The sequence below is a fragment of the Peromyscus leucopus genome, chromosome 8b (genome assembly GCF_004664715.2).
Source record: "Peromyscus leucopus breed LL Stock chromosome 8b, UCI_PerLeu_2.1, whole genome shotgun sequence".
NCBI lineage: Eukaryota > Metazoa > Chordata > Mammalia > Rodentia > Cricetidae > Peromyscus > Peromyscus leucopus.
This window is the reverse complement of record NC_051086.1, coordinates 42892678-42911638: the sequence shown is the minus strand read 5'-3', so window position 1 is coordinate 42911638 and position 18961 is coordinate 42892678. Positions and strand designations below refer to the sequence as shown.

General features: G+C 51.1%; 1 protein-coding gene across 1 annotated transcript in view; it reads right to left on the bottom strand.

Moving 5' to 3' along the window:
• Rai1 (retinoic acid induced 1) overlaps positions 1-18871 on the bottom strand; it is a 64552-nt gene extending 45681 nt beyond the window's left edge. Inside the window, 1 exon segment of the mRNA XM_028856515.2 lies at positions 18790-18871. The gene's annotated coding sequence lies outside the window, so the exon portion shown is untranslated.
• Between the last annotated feature and the right edge of the window lie 90 nt (positions 18872-18961).

The window sequence follows — 18961 nt, the reverse complement described above, 5'->3', positions numbered from 1 at the left end:
CAGCCTACAAAGACTTAGAGGGCAGGGGCACACCCGGTGATACAGGTCACCTGGTCTGTTAGGTGGATAAGGAAGGGCAGATGATAGAGAACCATCTCAGCTTCATCTTATCCTGACGGACGGAAGCACTCATCTGCTTGTCCCAGGGAAACAAGAGGACCAGTGTATAAATGACACGCAGCTTCCAGCTCAGGACCCACTGTCCAGGACACTCCTCTACCATCTGTCTTCACATTCTGCCTCAAGTGGGCCTGGACTCAGTAACCAACCCCTGCCACCACGACTAGGGCTGGAGACCAGTTCCTCCGTCTCCACAAGCCTACTCGTCAGTGTCTAGATAAACGACAAGCAACCAGCCTGAGCCTGGTGATGTGGGCAGGCCCACGGGCCATCACCATCTCTTCTGGAGACTCTCAGAGGTACAGTGTGTTCACCCTCAGGAAAGCTCCTCTCTGGGAGGCCCTCCTGGCTCCCCCACCAACGCTCAGACAGGCAGTTATGACTATCCTTAATAAGAAATGCGGTAATGAATGAACTTGTTTGGCAGACATCTTCAAAAAACAAAGCCCGTGTGTGAGCACTTGTGCAGAGTGGAGTCCTTGCCGAATGACACGGAAGGGCAGGCTGTGACACTATCCCCGGGAGCCACCGTCTTCGGATGAGGCAGGGACAGCCATGGCTCAACATACGCCCAAGACAGAAGCTGGGACCTAGTCCAGGCTGCAGGCCTCTCAACACCCCCACCCCACCTCGACTCCCATCTCTGAAGAGCAGAATGGCACTGCCCTCAATGTTCTGCAAGCATGTCTTCTCCCTTCCTCCTTTTCTTTGTGACAAGGTCTTTCTGGGCTGAGCTGAGAGCATCAGGGTAACAAAAAAGGATGCAGTGGTACCTTTAGGACCTTGACCAGCTTCATGGTCACCAAATCACTGGAGGGTCCCTGCTACACAAAGGCCCTGGGTTTAAACAAGATTATATAAACAGAGGGGGATGAGACAAGATAGCTCAACAGGTAAGGCACCTGTCCCTAAACCTGAAGACTGAGTTCAATCCCTGGGACTCAGAGGGTAGAAGGGAAGAACTGACTTCCACACTATGGTGTGCATGCCCCCACACAAACACACACAGACACACAAATAAACGTAATACAAAATTAAAAAGAAAGTCGACAGTGTTCATAGGTGTGCTGCAGAGCAGCCTGAAGGAAGTGCACGAGAATGGCGAGAATCCACAAGACACCTCTTGGCTCTCCATGTCCTGGGTTATGCCTTCTCCAGTAGTCACGAGGCCCTACTCACAACCCATGTCAATCTTGACAGAGAAGCCACATCTTGGGGCTGTAGGCCACAGTTCCTGCTCTGTACCTCTCTCTTGCAAAGCCCCCCTACCCTAAATGCTTACACTCTAATCAAGATCTATGAGTTCAAAGGCACACTGTACTAGGGTCCCAGGAGACAATGCCCTACTAGTCTCCCCTCCCTACTAGAGCCCACCAGGCCCCACCTGCATGTCTCTAGCCCTAGTCTGCCTCGGCTGGTTCCAGTACCTAGCTAACACCAGCTACACCTGACCAGATTCTGACAATTCAGACTCCTGGGCTACCTAGGAACTGTGATTCAGAGGGGCTCCAGGTCAGGAGCATGCACTGGGCACATTTTTGCTGGCTGAACCCAACAGCCTTCATGCCTAGGTGAGGGGCTGCCTCCACCTAAATCAGCAGCAGCCTGAGGAAAACACTTGCCGGTGAGATTTGAAGCCCCATATCCCATGGGCCCATGTAATTCTATTGGCAAAAACTGGTCTGGCAGAACCTGGGTACCAGCAGCAGGGAGCTGCTATGGCTCAGGAGCTTCTTCACCCTTCTGGAATCATGCTGTCTTCATTGTGAAGCACCTGGACACAGCAGGGGAATGAAGATGTTCAGGGCCTAGAACCACACACAGAACAAAGAAGCCTGCTCCCAAATCACCAAAGGCTACTATTTGGTAAGTTCTCGTTATGGTAAGGGTTCTACCAACATAAACTTGTTCAAATGTGTAAATGTGTAAAGCAAAAGGCACAACCCTCTGGAGTGGCAACATTATCAATACCACTCCAAGCTGCCTACGGCCCTGGCTGGAGAGCAGGCAGGATCCACCTGTAGCCTCCAAAGGCAGAGCTACAGTCAGATGCACATACATGCATGCACACATATAAAACATTCATAAAGTAAAATAAGTAAATCTGGAAAAATAAATAAAACACTAAAAGCAATGTATGTGCACTCTCAAGATGGCTCAGAGGGCAAAGATGCTCTCCCCAAGCCTATGGACCTGAGTTCAATCCCCGAAACCCACAGGTAGAAAGGAACAACTAATTCCAGCAAACTGTGCACTGACCTTCACACTTTTATTGGAACATGTAAATCCCCCCTTTCTCCACCACATACAAAATAAATACATGTAAAAAGAAATTTTTTTAAATGAAAACAATGTGTATGGTTTAAAGTAGTGAGGGTGACGGAATTTTTGGTAGTTTCCAACGAATTTAGTTCCAGGGCTTGGAGGGGAGGGAGGATGAGTAAGACCATCCAGTTAGTTAGTTAAAGACTGAAGAGCACTCATTTGTTCATTTCTTCATTAATTCCAACCAAGAGCTCATCCTCCAAGCAAGCTGCTAGATACCCAGACCTCAGCAGTAAGAATACAGTCACTCTTCAAGTATCACGTTTCTACTGTGAGTCCCAGGGCCTCCAGTCCTTGGACCTAGAACCATGGGAGTGAACAGGCTAGGTTGGGAAGGGCATGACCAAGCCTCACGGCGTATCTGGTATCTGTTCTGTGGCCCCATTCAGATTACCTGTAGCCACAGAAGCCTGCCTTAGAGCTAGCAGACTCCCTACAAGAGACACTGACATGAAGCTGGTCACTGCCTTTTTAGAAAATGTAATTCCTTTTTATTAGAAAATTAAAGGGTAGGGCCAGCTTGCCAAAAGCCAAAACAGCTGAAATGTGCTTGTCTAAGATATGCGGTGTCTGATAAATGGATTTGTGCATCTCCTTCTTTCCTTTACCCCCTCCTTAGTCAGTCTGTTTTCCATTCATTCTCCATCCACAGACGCTGCAGCAATGGCCATGAGCTTGGCCTTGGCCTGCAGGCCCAACACCCTGGATGAAGGGAGAGTGCTTTTGTCTCCTCAGCACTGAGCGCCAGCTTTAAGCCTTTTCAGAAAAGCCTCGGGGATTCTCTGGCTTTCCTGAGATGCAAGGCTGCCTGTGGCCTCTGCTAAGCTAAGGGTGTCAGGAGGGAAGGGCAGGAACAATAAAAGACTTGAGAAATATGCTCATCCATGTGGAGACCTGGGCACAGGCGGTTCCAGACGCAGCTGGTGGAAGGGAGGCAGCTGGGGCAGAGCCGGGAAGGACAAGGACAAGAGGGCATGTCCCTCACCACCACAAAAAAAAAAAAAAAAAAAAACTATTCAAAACCACCCAGGGAATTTTCTCTTTTCAAAGTCCTGGGTTCTTCTTTCTGCCTCAGGACTCCTGAACAAGGGCCCATCTTATTAATGGGGTGATGGAGGGGCCCAGAGGGTGGGTCTTCCTCCTCATGAAGGTGGCTGAGCCCGCCCTGTGAGTCATGAGGAGCTGGTAACTAAGGTATCCAGCACTGGATTTTCTCTCCACTAATCTCTCTTTTTCTCTTTCCTTTTCTCCATCTCCTCTCCTCCATTAGTCAGCTATTCCAGGCCTGGTTTAGAAGGGAGATGAGAATATAGAGGATGTGCGTTACTAGATGTGTGTGCATGCATGCACATATGTGAGCATGAGTGTGTTTGAATGTGTGCTGAATACAAAAATGGTGTCTGCCTCCTGGTGTTCTGATGGGAGCGAGGGTGAGAGAGACATCACAGCCCAGGTGCCTCTGCCTCAGCCTCCCTTTCATGGCTCCCCGTGGCCTACCACCACAGTTCCAGGGCAAATCCATTTCCCTCACTGCCTCCTGAGTAACAACAGGCGGGCTGAGTTTCTTCCCTCACTGCAGCCTCGGCTTTGGCATGGGCTACCAGAGCCCGCTTTGTTCTGGAGAAAATCAAGACAGGATCTGTCCCAGGGGTTGCTGCCTGGGTAGGCGACAGAAAGGGTGGAGGTCAGAAATAAACACAAAATAGCATTGTCCACCAGGCCTCCTTCCCTGGAGCTAGGTCCCTACAGGCAGAGCCTTTATAGGACTCTGCTCTAAGACCTAGTTCAAATCCCAGGTGGCCCTGTGGTCTGGGGGAAATTCTTTCACTCTCTAAGCCTGGTTTTATGACCTCAGAGGCATTTGCTGAAAGTGTTATACCTACACAAAGCCCTAGCACAACATCACTTCTCACCTGGGCAGCTCCAAGAGTGAGGGCATGAGCCAGTTTTCTGCCGGTGTAGGTGGGCAGCCATAGGAGGGAATGTGACCTCCAACTTTCTGAAGATGGCTGGGTCAGGGTGCAGAGGAGATGTCTCTGGGTGGTATTTCTGAGAAAGCAGCACACTGCTGGCCCTGAAACACAAGTGTTCTCTGGATGACAGGAAAAACAGATAACCCATGCATGGCAAATGTTCTCTTCAGAGGGGACCTAGACCATGGAAGCAGCATGGTATGCAGAATTCTGTTCAGCGTGACCACCCACATAGCACCTTCCCCTGGATGAGTTCACAAGCTCTCCTGGGTAGACACCAAACCCAGGGTCTAGGCACAAGGCCTAGCCCAATTTAGTGAACACTCACTCACTCACTCAGACACTAACCTCTAACGCAGACTGTCCCCTCTGGCATGGGTTGGACCAGGCCTATGATCATCCTCATGGGGTGGGGCCACAGGATCTGGAGGGTTTCACCACCCTCCCCATAGTGGGAAGCAGAGCTGCCTTGCACTGGTGAGTCATGTCAGCTCAGCTGGTGGTTCTGTGCATGAGGAGGGCCCCACAACCACAGCCCTATCTGTAACCAAGGTGAAGAGGTTAGCTTTAGTAGCTGACTGCAGTAGGCTGGTGCCTCGGACCCACCCCTGGCAACCTCTGGTCATCACCAACTGATTCAGCCTCTAGCCTGGCCAGTACAAGGAAGAGGCAGGCGCTGGGGTGAGGGTGCTGGTGTAGAACCTAAACCCTCGTAAGAAATAGAGGCAGAACTCAACTGAGGAAGAAGGAGCAGGTGCCGGGATGTGCCATAGGACGGGGTCTCTAGAGCTGCAACAAGTCAAGTGTTCCAGCTTGGTGGAGGTGCAGTAGCCCAGTCAGCAGCCCTAGCCTGGCTGCCTTGCCTCAGATACCCCTCCCCTGGCTGCTAGCTTAGACCTGTCCTCACCCTCTTCTTCCTCACCCTGCCTGTCAGAGTCATGGAGCAAAGGGCTGTGCATGAGACGGCCGCTTTCATTTGTACCCACCCACACTTCCCAGCTCCTGACGGCTGACATGCCCTGTCCTGTCTAGTCATCCTGTCCCCTCTCCGCCTTGGAAGGTAGCCACAGCCAGACTCCGATGAGGATAGGCTGTGAACAAAGCCAGGGGCAAGCAGCTAGCAGAGCTTACTATGTGGTAGCCCTAGTGTGCAGCAGAGCTTACTATGTGGTAGCCCTAGTGTGTGGCAGAGCTTACTATTTGTGGTAGCCCTAGTGTGTGGCAGAGCTTACTATGTGGTGGCCCTAGTGTGCAGCAGAGCTTACTATGTGATTGCCCTAGTGTGCGGCAGAGCTTACTATGTGGTAGCCCTAGTGTGTGGGAGCCAGTGGACAGACAATAAGCAGCCTCCCTCGATCCCTTCACACTTTTCACTCCAACTGCCTCAGTCTGGTCACAGAACCTTCCCTCTGCTGGGGTGGAAAGCCCTACTGAGTGCCTGTGTCCAGATGCTTCCTAGGTCCCGGGAGGACACCCTCTGAGCACTAACCCCGAGGGCGGCAGCTGCCCCACGCCAACTGTATGAGGTGCCAGGCACACGCTGACACTACTTGCAACTATGGGTATTTTGCAGGTTGTTTTAGTCCCAACAACTCCTGCCAAACTGACCCACTTCCCAGATGAAGAAAACTGAGATCCACGGGCCAGTACAGGCTCTCTGGACTCCTGCAGGTTCTGGGGGCCAGTGTGGAAGAGGTGAGGGCCCTGCATAGTAGCTTTCCTGTGTCCAAACAGATATGACTAAGATCAGCAGTCTCTTCTTGCTTTGTTTGAAGTAAGGTCTCACTATGTAGCCCTGGCTGGCCAGGGACTTGCTATAAAGAACGGGCTGGCTTGCAACTCCCAGCGATCTGTCTCTGCCTCCTGGGGTGCAAGGATTAAAGGTGTGCACCACCATACCCATTTCAAAGGCCCTTCTTCAAGAGCAGTGTTTCTCTGAGTTCCTTGTTCTCCCTCCCTCAGTAGACAGGCCCAGCCCAAGGACCACCCAAGATGGTCCTAGGGAGAGAGCACCCACCCACCACCATGCAGGAAGGAAAACGGGCTTCTCATAGTCCCAACCAGACCACTCTACCCACAATGCTTTCCTCATCCCTGAACCAGGGACTAGGCCTGTTGCCATCAGCTATCAGGCACTACCTGAATATCATCAGCCCATCCTTCTCCTAGGTCCCTGTCAACCGAGGAGAAAGCACAGGCTTTCCTGAGACCTTGCTTCCTCAGGCTACCCTAATCATTCACCCCTCACAACCCCACCTCCACTTCTTGGCCTGCTTGTGGCTATGCTTTCTCTTAAGGCTCTCCTAATCCACCAGGGACAAGAAGTCCATCTATGCAGAGCAGTCTGCCTTAACTGCCCTGAGCCCACCCACCTAGACCTTCTTCTGGGACTGCAGCCTGGCACCTCGTACTTACACCACCCTCCTTCTGGGGCAGGGAAGGGGCACCTCAGGCTGGTGCAGGGTCATTGCCTCCTCACACTTCCGAGGCAGGCTCATTGAGGCTGAAATTTCAATTAAGGCAGAGAAATAATTACTACAGGGCTCCAGGCCAGCTCAAGTGGGGATGGGCCTCAGTGTCTGAAAAGGGAAGACATAGCCAGGTACCCCACAGGCAGGGCAAGCAACGGGGCTTTTCTTTAGGTCACTCTTGCAGTTCCCACCCATCTTCCTGCCTCCTGGGTACCTGAAGGCACAGGAGTCTGGGGGTAGAGAAAGAGTGGAGACTTCCAGTGCAGGGGACCATAGAGTGTGCCTCAGCTGGCTCTAACAAAACTGAAATCTAAACACTCAACACCGGCTATCTCATAGTGAGGCTGAAGGCCACCTGGGCACATTAAAATGGGTATGTACCCCAAAAACAGGACTGGGAAGCCTTGGGTCTTCCTTTAAGGAGTTCTTACACTGGCCTAGAGGAAGACAAGGGCCATACTGGTCTCTGTATCTCAGGCCCACCTCCACAGAACATGGGTATGAGAACAGGGGTCTCTGGATCCTGTGAGACCTTCTCATCTCTTAAGAGGCCTTTGAACTATCCTTGATCCAAAAAACGCCATCTCTGAGAATGACCCATTTTCTCTTCAGGAATGCTTCCTTTTAATCCAGAAATTCCTTAGGTCCACAGTGTTCCATCTCCAGAAGTGTTTTATTTATCTCCAGAAACACCTTCTTTATCTTCAAGTATGATCCATCTCCAGAAATGTCAATGCTCTCCCTAACAGCTCTACCCCAACTTTAAGTAGCTTTCCAGAATGCTCCATCCCATCTCCAGAAGGCCCCCACTGTTTCCAGAATACTCCAGCATCCTCCTCAAACACTCCACACCCAGAGACACTACAGCTTATCTCTAGACAGGATCCATTCTCAGAAACATTACGTCTGGCAATACTAGGAATGCAAAAAAAGCCTCATCTTAAACAAAACAAAACAAAAAAGTCTATCTCCAGAAGAATTCTCATTTCACTTTCAAATGTACCCCTATCTCATCTTCAGAAATTACCTTCTCCAGAAATGCTCTCCATGTTGTCTCTAGAGACATCCTGGCTCTGGAAACATTCCAGCTCCTGTCTAGAAACACGAAGGCAAAGCCTTTCACCCTGACTCACATGCTAAAGGAACAGACCATTTCCTCCAAGATCTCCTGAAAAGAGACTGTACAGGCTTCCTCTCCCATCTCTCTGGTTCCTGGAGACCTCACAGCCATCTGCTGGGCCCTCTTTCCCAGGGATGAAGTCAAGAGCTGAACTCTGGTAGATGCCTCTGTTCCAGGGGTGGGGGAACATGAGGTCAGAACCCCAGGTGACTGGGAAAGCAGTGGTTCTCAAACTATGGGTCGTGACTCTTGGGGGGAGGCCACAGGGGTTGCATATCTGATATTTACATTACAATTCACAACAGGAGCAAAATTAGTTATGAAGCAGCAATGAAAATAATGTTATGGTTGGGGTCACCACAACATGAGGAACTATATTAAAATGTCGAAGCATTAGGAAGGCTGAGAACCACAGAGCTAAAGGATCTTGCCTGGGGCAGGAATGTGAGAGGGTATAGGGCAGGAAGGAATAGTCAGGATGAGTCCATATAGCATCCCCCTACCACCATGTCCTCACTGTTAAGCACCACCACCTACACATACAACATCATGATAAAAACTTCACTATTCACAGGAGGGCTGCGTCACCCTTTAGAACCTTGGCTCAGAACTGCATGGAAATCTGTGTCCACCATGTACACACACACATCAAAGATAATCCATACCCACTGTGAACCTTACCCGACCTTGCCGGGGGTCTTATGGGTCTCATTCTGGGAACACCAAGAAGGGGAAGCATTCTGTCACCCTCGACAGTCTAAACTGACAAGATCTGGCAACCCAGGAACTGCTCAGTGCGGAAGGTTGAGAAGCTCGATCACAGTGCTTTGGGCTTTAGGGACTGGGAAGGTGAGAACAGTCTGTTCGGTATCTACCTGAACACTCCCTAACATGGTGTTCACTCTCCCTCGGGCAGCCCAGTCCCCTCGGGGAGAAGCAAGCCTAGCCATGTCATCGCTGTCCACACAGTCAAGCACTGCTCTCCTACACATCAAGCCACAGCATCCTGTGGGAAAGTAAGGTGCTCAGGGAAGGGCATCTGGGAATGGCTGAGTAGAGGGTAAGTCAGTGTCCCAGAAGCTCGCTGTAAACACAGGCAGGTTACAAACCCTCTCCACTGGAGCTGCACAGCATGGGCCTGAGCCCCTGGCCTGAACCAGGTGCTCCTGATACCTGGCCTCTGTGGGGCAATTCTCAGAGCCCCCAAACAGTAAAAGGGAAGACGCTCTGCAGGATTCCTGATCTGTCCGGGTGGCACTGGGTAGCTCTGGTCTGCTGTCACAGGAGGACAATTACCATTTATTAAGCCTCCCAATTTAGAACCTGCCTCAATTAACTGGAACCTCCAGAGCCCATTTTGATGGATGTGAATACAGCTTCAATATGCCCTCCACTGTGCCCTCAGCACAGGCCATGACCCCTCAACTAGCTAGCTTTTGCCTAGACACAGAGCTCTGACGTCTGTCCCCCCCATCCTTCTTCCCTCCCAGTCCTGTTCAGGACTCACTGGATCTCTGCCTGACCTTTCTTTTCTAGGAAAGGGATCCCCACACAGAAAATAGGAAAGAAAAGAAATACAAAGTTAAACATGGATGTGAATGAACACATGGTCCTAAAGTGTAAGATGGCAGGGAGCCAAGGCCACACCTTGCTGGTAGCAACAGAGCTGTCCAGGCCTCAGCTCCTGGGAGCAGCCCAGCCTACTGCATCGATATTCTCTGTCCTTCGTAGCCCAAACTGCACTGGCTCTCCTGGGACCTTTTTATCGCACAATGTCGCTTCAGCAAAAGGTTATGTAGAAGGATGTGGAAGTCTCTCCCGCATATTAACTAAAAGAATGTTCTTGAAAATGCACAAGAAGAAAGCACACCTAAGAGTCAGTTTCTCTGAGTCTGAGATGAGATGGCGCACTGGACTGGCAGGATTCTGTCTCCAGTCCCGCTCAACCGGGACCTGGGTATGTCACTGAGCTCCAGACTTCTGGTCTGCTAACAGTGGGAACAAAAGTCCCCACTCTGGTACTCTGACACTGTGAGGTCATCTGAGAAACTGCAATCACACTCCAGACCGTGCCGAACACAACTGCTGTTAGTGTTCAAGCGAGAACACTCTCCGCAAGCACTGTGCCTGTTCCCATCGCCTACACATGACCGCCCCTTCCTGTGTACCCTCTCTTTCTGGGGTTAGGGAGTAGAGAATTCTTGGGGACACATTCTAAACCAGTTTATCATGAGTTAGTTGTGATTTTTTTTCCATTGATTCTTTTTCAAGACAGGGTCTCACTGTGTAGCTTTGGCTGACCTGGGACTCACTATGTAGATATTCACCTGCCTCTGCCTCCAAAGTTCTATGATTAGAGGCATGCACCACACCTGACAATCAGCTGGCTTTAAAAAAAAAAAAAGCAAAAAGCAGATTTTTGTGTCAAACCTGATATATTTTTTAAAGCCATATGCCAAACTCTGCCCATCCAAGGATGTCCTTCACAAGCCATGGCTACCTCCAGCCTCAGCTCTCAGAGAAGACAGGTCTTTACAGAGAGAGTGTGTGGGCAGGGTTGTGGGAACACAAAGCAAGCTGGGCTGTCAACCACTAGGCCCCTGTGTGCTGCCCTGTCAAACGGTATGACAAAGCCCACCTTCAGTAGGTGACGAGTGGGGTAAAAGCCCCTTTACAAAAACAGGCCGAGCAGCTCTCTTGGGATCAATGGAGAGGGGTAGAGGGAACTGAAGATTCGTTCCCTTCTCCATGAGGTTTACTTGCCTCCTCAACCATTCACAATGTTACAATGAACTGTAAGAGAAAAATGAGCCCTTTGCAGATCCAATGCCCAGAGAAGCATGTTTGTATCACAGAGCAGAAAAATACATGAATGGCAGGCAGCTCAGAACATGGCCCTGGGTAAATGACTCTTTGCAGTCACAAGAGTGACTGACCTATGACCTGTGCCCATATCCCTAGGATCCTAGGTCATGAGGGTCCTAGGAAGCTCTATCTTGCCCTAACCTACTTCTGCTTCAGGCCTGCTGCTGGTTTGGGCTCAGTCATTGTGTGTACTCATGGGCACCACCTGGAGAGCTGCGCAGAGTCTCTTCTACTTCCCCTCATCACTCAATATCCTAGGGGTCCATTCAAGCCATGGCCAGGGGCTCATCCCACAGGACCTCCAGACAAAGGCATGTGATCTCTGCATACCTCAGTTTCTCCATATGCAAAATGGGGGGAGAAGGAATTTTCTACAGACGGAGAAGATGGAATGAAAGGAACTAAGAGCAGCTGGGCCCTGGCACCAGCAGTTTCTTACCCAGGCTCTGGATGCCACACCTCTCTCTCTATACTGTGCCTTTCTTCAGTATTATAACCTGCTGGGTTTTAGTTATGGACCCCAGGACTGCCTGTAAGACCTAGGGCTCCTTGGTATAGAGAATGGCAGGTCAGGGGCTCTGGTTTAGGCAAGGGACTAGGGAACAGGTTAGGCCCTGCATCCCTCTAGCTGTCTTCAGCCAAGTCTGTACAGGAGCCCCAATGGGAAGGGGAGCCAAGGGCATTGAAGAGGCTCCTGGGCGTCCACATCCTTGGAAGCAGGTATGCTAGAGGATCAGAAGAGCTCAAAGAAGAGACAAGCGATGATGTGGACTTGCCAATCTCTTTGGACTCCTCGGTGTTCCTGCCTCTAAGTCAGTCACGCTCTCTGCCTAGCTCTGCCCCTTCTTTCCCAATGCCTTCCAGGTAATATGTTTCACAGCAGTCACAGCCCAGAGTCCCTGTCAGCTGCAGATCCTACCTGTGCTTGCTCTGTGGTCACTCTGATCTAGAGCTGCTCATATTCACATATACTCCCCATCTTGTATCCTAAGCCCCAAACACAATGTCTAAAATATTCAAGTGCCAATGCTCCTCTCTGGCAAAGAATATTGTGCAAGGCCCCTTCCTCTGAGACACCTCTCCTGGGGCAGGGCCTCCTGGACAGACCAATGGTCTGTCAGCAATATAGCTTCAACAGCCACAAGTACAAGGTCGGGCTGACCTAGTTCAGCCTAGACTGGATGCCTTCTATACAGCATCTCTGTTCTACATTCTTAGCTCCAAGATGGCCTCCTCCCATAGCTTTCTCCCAGCCACATGGTCTCTGGCTGAAGCCCTAGACTATAAACTAGCCCAGCAATAGCTCATGTGGCCAGAGCATCCATGACAGATTGGCTCTAACAAGGCCTTTCCTTCTACTTTTTCCCTACTGCCCCCCCTCCCCAGAAAAAACAAACCCACTTTGGGTTTTCTACTTCTACCTTCCTTCTCCAGGCCACTGGATCAACTCTGACCCCAGCACTGCCAGGGTCGCATAGGATCAGGGAGCTTTCTGAGAGAATGCCATCCACACCCAGCCTATACTACAGGGCAGCACAGTAACCTAGTACTGACAGTGATTTAATCAGGCAGAAAATCGGTGGCCCAGGGTCTCTATCTGTCCCATAAATGGGTTACTGAATCAGTTGATATCATATGATTTTGAACAGGATATGTCATGGACACATCTAGATTCTGGGTCTTGAGAAAGTAGGTGACAGGTACTCTGGCTGTAGCCCCAGGAAGACCAGGTGGCCCTCATGGCCTCATCTGCACTGCCCACCTGGACTGGCATTATGCAAGCATGGGTCCCTTCACCTGCCTGATGAAACAAGGTAACATATTAGCATTTTAAACAGAATTGGCCATGCCTTGACCATGGCATTGGAGAGAAGTGACATTATGGGCAGAAAGAAGGCTGAAGGCAGGAAACTGCTCCTGAGAGGTGGCAACTTGCAGGGATGACTGGGGCAGGCAAGGCAACAAGTCTGCTTGGGTACCAAAGGGTTCTGTGGGATGAGCGGGCACCTGTCTTCTTCCTTCCCAGCTCTGCCCTGTGGAGGATATGAAAGCTGACTTCCCATCCGACCTGCCCCTCTCACTCTCAGGGTACTATTTCTGGCTTACAAATTCCCCCTTGGTCAAGCTCCCCTAAGAAAGTGAGGTCAGATCTAATAAATCTCATTGGGACCCAGCCCAGCAGGAGTACCCCTCCCTTTTCCCAAACATTCCACTTTTAATGAGGTAACCTTAGGTGGCTCCAGTGAGCACATTAGCTCCCCAAGAGGCTCATACTGAGATGGGTTAGCTGAACCCCAGCTGTCCCTCCTCAACAGCCAGTATACTTAACTCCTCCCCCATGGCAGCACACAGATGTCCTGGATGTAAAGATACACAGATGAGTCCTTTTGCGCCAGGGGCTGCCAGGCACTTGAGCAAAGCCTACCTCACTTTCCTGACTTGCCAGGAAAAGCTACCATCCTTGCTGCACAAAAGGGAAAATACAGCTCAGGTACTTTGGGGCAGTGGCCTTGGATTCTTTTGGATATGAGTCTCTCCCTCTCAGAGAAGCTGGGTGGGCCTGGAGCAGAGGCAGCCAATCAGTGTGTGGGAGTAGGAAGCGGTGCAGTGGTGGCTGGGCATCCCAGATGCTGAGGCGGGCAGGTTTACAGGAATGTCTCTCACTGGATCTTGCTCCTCTCTACCGGAGCAGTCCTTGGGTTAGCAGTTCTCAAGTGCGGCAATGCCGGTCAGCCAGCCGGGGCTTTCCTAGAGAACTCAGCGTGTGTCCCCCAAGTGTGCCTGCAGGCCCTAGGCTCTGACCTGCTACAGACCATCAGCTAACACAGGACGTGAAGGGCCGGCACAAACATGCAAGTCAGACAACTGCCTAGGTAAACTGTCAAATTCTCCACATGAAGGGACAACGTGGCTGATGCCCTATGTGGATGGACCTCAGAAAAGAAGGGACACTGGAGTGACATGGAGAATGAGAAGAAGTCTCTTTCGGTCTTGAGACCGGGCTTACCAGAGTTTCTGCAGAAGTAGAAGCTCAAAGTGGGAGTCTGGGGGCAGTTAAGAACTAAGAAAACAAACTGGGCCTTGAGGACAGAGAACTGGTTACAGCCTGGAGTTCCCAACAGCTGGCTGCATGAAGCATGTCGTTTTCTGTAACACTAGCCACACACCAACATGCACAGCTATGTAAAAAATGATGTAGCATCAGGTACATGAGTATAGATCCATGAGGTTCTGACAGCTGCCATCCAGCTCCTGGGACCTAAGGCTATCACCTGGAGGAGCCCTAACTGGGCATGTACCCCAGCACCTGCCATAGCCCTCCAAACCTGGGTCCCGAGTCTGTGGCTGGACCCTGCTTACCCAGACCCTCTGTTCAGCCTCAGCCTCTTCCTGGCTGGGGGTTGAGCAGGAACAGCTCAATCAGGATATAATCGTTTTTAATTAACATGCGGATCATTTCACAGGCTGATCTCCTTGGAGACCACAAGGAAGACGGTCTTCTAAGCTTTTCTCTCCTTTTGCTCTCCCAGTGCCCCCCTCCCAGCAACAGCCATACTTCACTTTTACCCCCATCTACAACCCTGAGAACTGCACAAAAGCCTGGCTCCTGGGTCTCCAGGCCTTCAGGAGGAAGTATGTGCTCACAACCATACACATACACAACTGTGCACCCCCACCCCCACAATTTGTCCAAGATGTGTCCCCCACAGGAGGGCACACAGACGTGTGTCCAGACTGGAATATGTATGTGGAGGCAGATGGGTCACAAGTTGGTTTACATGGTGAGATTCCCTGTCTCAAAACATGAACAAGAGGGGAGGAGGATTAGAGGCACACACAGCATACCTCAAAACACGACACAGAGATGAGCACTCACCTGCACAGACATACCACACAAACCTCCACATGTCCATAGTCAGCACAGTTTCAACATTCAGGGCTGAAGTGCTGATAGGGGAGAGACAAAAAGGGCCCTGTCTTCGGGTGGGGAGTCGGCAACCACAGCTGCCTGCTACAAGGGTCTCTAGGTCTTGGTACAACATGTCTGGGGTCAGAAGGACTTAAACCACATAAGTGTCATATGGGGCCCAGGCTGGTGGCTTCTCTGTCCCATTCCCGATGGAGGTGATAGAGCAGCACTCAGCCCTATCTAGCTAGTCAACATTTCCAGCACTAGCTGGCCTGACATTCCATTGGGACTACTATCTTAGCCTTTTCTCTGGGTACCGGATTCTGAGACCACAGAACTTTCTCTTTACTTCCTTCATTTGACCTGAATCTCTTCTATTCCATTTCTCTTTTTTCCTTCCTCCATTCTCTTCCGCCCAACTCCCTTCCCATTTTGGAATCACTGTTCATCTGTTTCTTTTCCTTCCTGTCATCTCAGACGTCTAGAGTCAACCTCAAGTCAGAAGGAGAATTCTAAATTCTAACCCATTCCAGACACCACACATCTGATAGGTGCTAAACTTCTCCAGCTCCTAACAGACCACAGCTAGATCTCTGAACTTGGAGCCTGAGGTATAAAGGCAGGAAAATGACCGCATGGGGCCTGAACTCAGCGCTACCCCTCTGGAGCACCTGCTTTTGACCCTCAGCTTTTCCCTTTGGAAAATGAGATGAGAAAGGCGAATAAGCTCTGGGGAGAGTTAACAGGCAGCCTGTGGTCAGCCAACCTTAGGCTGGTGACTTGGGTAGTGGCCCTGGACCCATTAGCACAGCAATGTACATGGCACAGAGGTTAGGAGCCTATTTGCTACTGATCCAGCTAGAGACAGCAAGGACAAGCTGAATGGTTCTCCCCACCTGGTCTCTCATCTATGAAATGGGCAAGCTCAGCTTAGGATTCTTCCAAGATACAACTCAAATACCAGATCAGAAGCAGGTTCTTGATGTGTGACCTTGGGACTCATTTCCCCTCTGGGCTCTGGTATCCTCTTATGTCAAAACAGGGAGGTCAGACCAGTGACTCATTGCCAGGGTTCTTTTCAGCACTAGAAGTTTCTAGATAGTAGAGAAGAAGAACAGTGTCCTACTTAGCCCAAGAAAGCTAGAGAAGCCTGTTTTTTCCACTCACCACAGGCATGCTGGAGTCTTTCACAGTGGAGGCAAGCAGCAGTGGCATTTTGAGGAAAGCACCTTAAACATCAGAAAAGGCTCTCTACACAAAATATACCCAACTATATCACTTGTTCCAGGATATGGAACAAAGGGCAGTATTAAGCAAATTACAGCAAATCCACTTGACTGGAAAAGCCTGAAGATGTTAACATTGGTGTTTATGAAGAACTGGTTACAAGAGAGGAAAAGGCTGGTATTATCAGCCAAAAAAAAAAAAAAAAAAAAGCAGGATATACATCTAAATATGGACAACTCAACAAAGCCTTTAAAATCACCAACCACCAAAGCCAACATGTGGGAAGAGACATACCAACATGTGAGCACTGTCAGAGCCCATTAAGACACTCACTAATCTGTTTTTCTCTATTTTTCAGAGTACTTTGCAAACTGTATTATAACATATATGTCAAAAAATACCTTTAAAAGATGATCTGCTGCTTCCAGTCCCATTCACTCGCCGATTCACTCATTAATCATTCACCCCTGTGTTTGTCTAGCCAAACAGCAAACAGTATTGTCTGCAGTGTGCCTGGCTCCGAGGTTCTGAGACTAGCTTTGCCTACAGGAATGGAGGTCATGTCCAGGGCAGGGGACATAGCCCCTCCTGTGCTGTATTCCCAGCCTTCCTTCATCACACACACACACACACACACACACACAACTCTCCAAGGTGCTTGTGCCCCGAGGATGAAGAGAAGGTAGCAACAAACCTGGAAAAATGAAACCCTGTTTCCCAGAGCCCTCATCTCCAGGCTGTCTCAACTGCTAAATGTCACAGTCTACCCTGGGGTCAGAAAGTCACTCTACAAGAGCCAGCTACAAGACTACACTTCAGCTGTCAGGGTGAAGGTGTGGGTGAGGCAGAGGGTCAGAAAGGTCTTCTTCCTAAAGCCAGCCCCCATGATGACATCCCTCCCAGTTTCCATGACCCAGGCTTGTAACCTCTTCCCCCTGAGCCACAAGGACACAGCTTGGCTGCCCGACCCTCTCCAGGCTCTGACTTGGGTCTCCTATAAGGTCCCTAAACAAGGAACCAGCATGCCTCCTGCTCAGCGAGTGGCAGAGACTGCAGCTGCCATCAACAGGGAATGCAGGGTCTGGATCTGCAGTTCCAGCCAGGCAGTAGCATGCTGTTAGTATGAAGGGGGTAACTGCGTTTCTCTGTTGTTTAGGGCCTGGCAATTTCTGGGGGAAGGTTAACTCTTTGGGTTCCTGGACTCAACCACAGAGCAGTCTAAAGACAATCCAGTCCCCTAACTCCGAAGGTGTCTCCTTACTCCCCCCGGAGCCCTGTCTCTAGGGAGAGAGGTGACCAGTTAGCCTATGGTATCTGGACCCCAGCTCTCTTGCCTCTGAGCTGCTCAACTAGGAATCTATCAAAGCTGGGGTTCATAACCCCAGCTAGCCCCACACTCCTCCACAAACCCAAAAGTGAAAAGATCTGACAGTTTAGGGTGCCAAGGCTCTGATCCAGAGGTTTCCCCTTGGAGCTGAGCCCTCCCCCTTTCTGGACTGCAGTCCCCAGGAATTCTTTAGGATAGACCTCCTTCCCCTCCGGCACTAGTGTGGAAAGGAACTGTTCCTACCACTCCCCTCACCCCTCAGTAGCCCTTCACCCCATTTCATCCCAGGGAGAGGTACAGGCATCAGATCTCTGGGTCACCAGAGCAGTGGTGTCTGCTGTGGATGTCAGGAAGCCAAGCACTTCGTCACACAAACACATCACCTCCGGGATCACCTCTCAGCCTGCAATGTACAGGAGGGGAGGAGGCTGAGGTTAGAGCGGCCCTTCTACGTGCCCAAAGGCATCAGCCAATCGTCAAGCCCGGGCGGGCAGACTCCACAACCCAGCCAGCGCACCCCAACTCTCCCTGCTGGGCACCCCTACTTATCTCCTCTCTATACCACCCAGTGGTAACCTCTCTATCCCAAACAGGAAGAAAGGGGGCCTCCCTTCCCCTGCCTAGAGCCCAGGGGTCAACAGTCACAGGAGAGGCTGAGTCATGACCCCTGCCCCTCACTGCAAAGGCATTAGATTTTATTGTCAGGTTGGTCACTCGGCTGTTTTGTCAGGCGGGTGCAGGACAGAGGGCACTCTACAGGGGATGAGGAGGAGTATCTAGGGGAAGGAAGTGTTTGAAGCTGATCAGTCCATCAGATCCGGAAGCTGTCGGGAAGAGGGGGGGCGACCTTAAACGCTCCAAGGCTGAGAGGAGGGGCCGCAGTAGCGCCCAGAGGCGCCTGGGAACTGTCCCCCGGGAGACAGCACTCTCGGGAAGTTTCTCACTGGTTGCTCACAGTAGGACCGGTGCTCGAAACGCCCTCCCAGGCCAGACCAGCTTCCGGACACAGATTGCGAACTTGTGATGAACTCCTTCCTTCTCCAGCATCCCCATCTGCGGCCACCCGCCGCGACATCTCAGCCCCAATTCTTCCACGGGTAGCTCGGTCGCCGAGACCGCTCACCAAGGCATTGTGGAGCAAAAGGGAGGGGAGAATCCCCATCACAACCTAACTGCTGCGGCCATTAAAAAAAAAAAAAGAAAGAAAGAAAGAAAGAAAAGAAAAGAAAAGAAATTCCTTCTCCTAGACTGATCCCCTCCACCCACATGGAAAACCTCCAAACACGCAAACCCGCAACTCCAACAAGGATCGCGGCGCGGTGGGAGGGGTGCCCGCGGCGACCCCCATCAGCAGCCCCGCTGCAGGTCAGAGAGCGGCGGCGGGCCGGGATTCAGGGAGCCCTCGCCCGGAGCAGCCCGCCTAAGACACAAAGCTCCGCCGCCAACAATACCTGCGGGCTCCTCCTGGGTCTCGGGGCGCCGGCGCGGCGCGTCTCGTAGTCTCCCTTTTCTCCTGCCGTCTCTCTGCTATGGTGCACTCTCCCCCTCGCCTCTTCCAGTACCCGACGGCCAGATGAGATCCTTGGGAGAAAAAAATGTGAGCGCTCACACGATTCCTTTCTC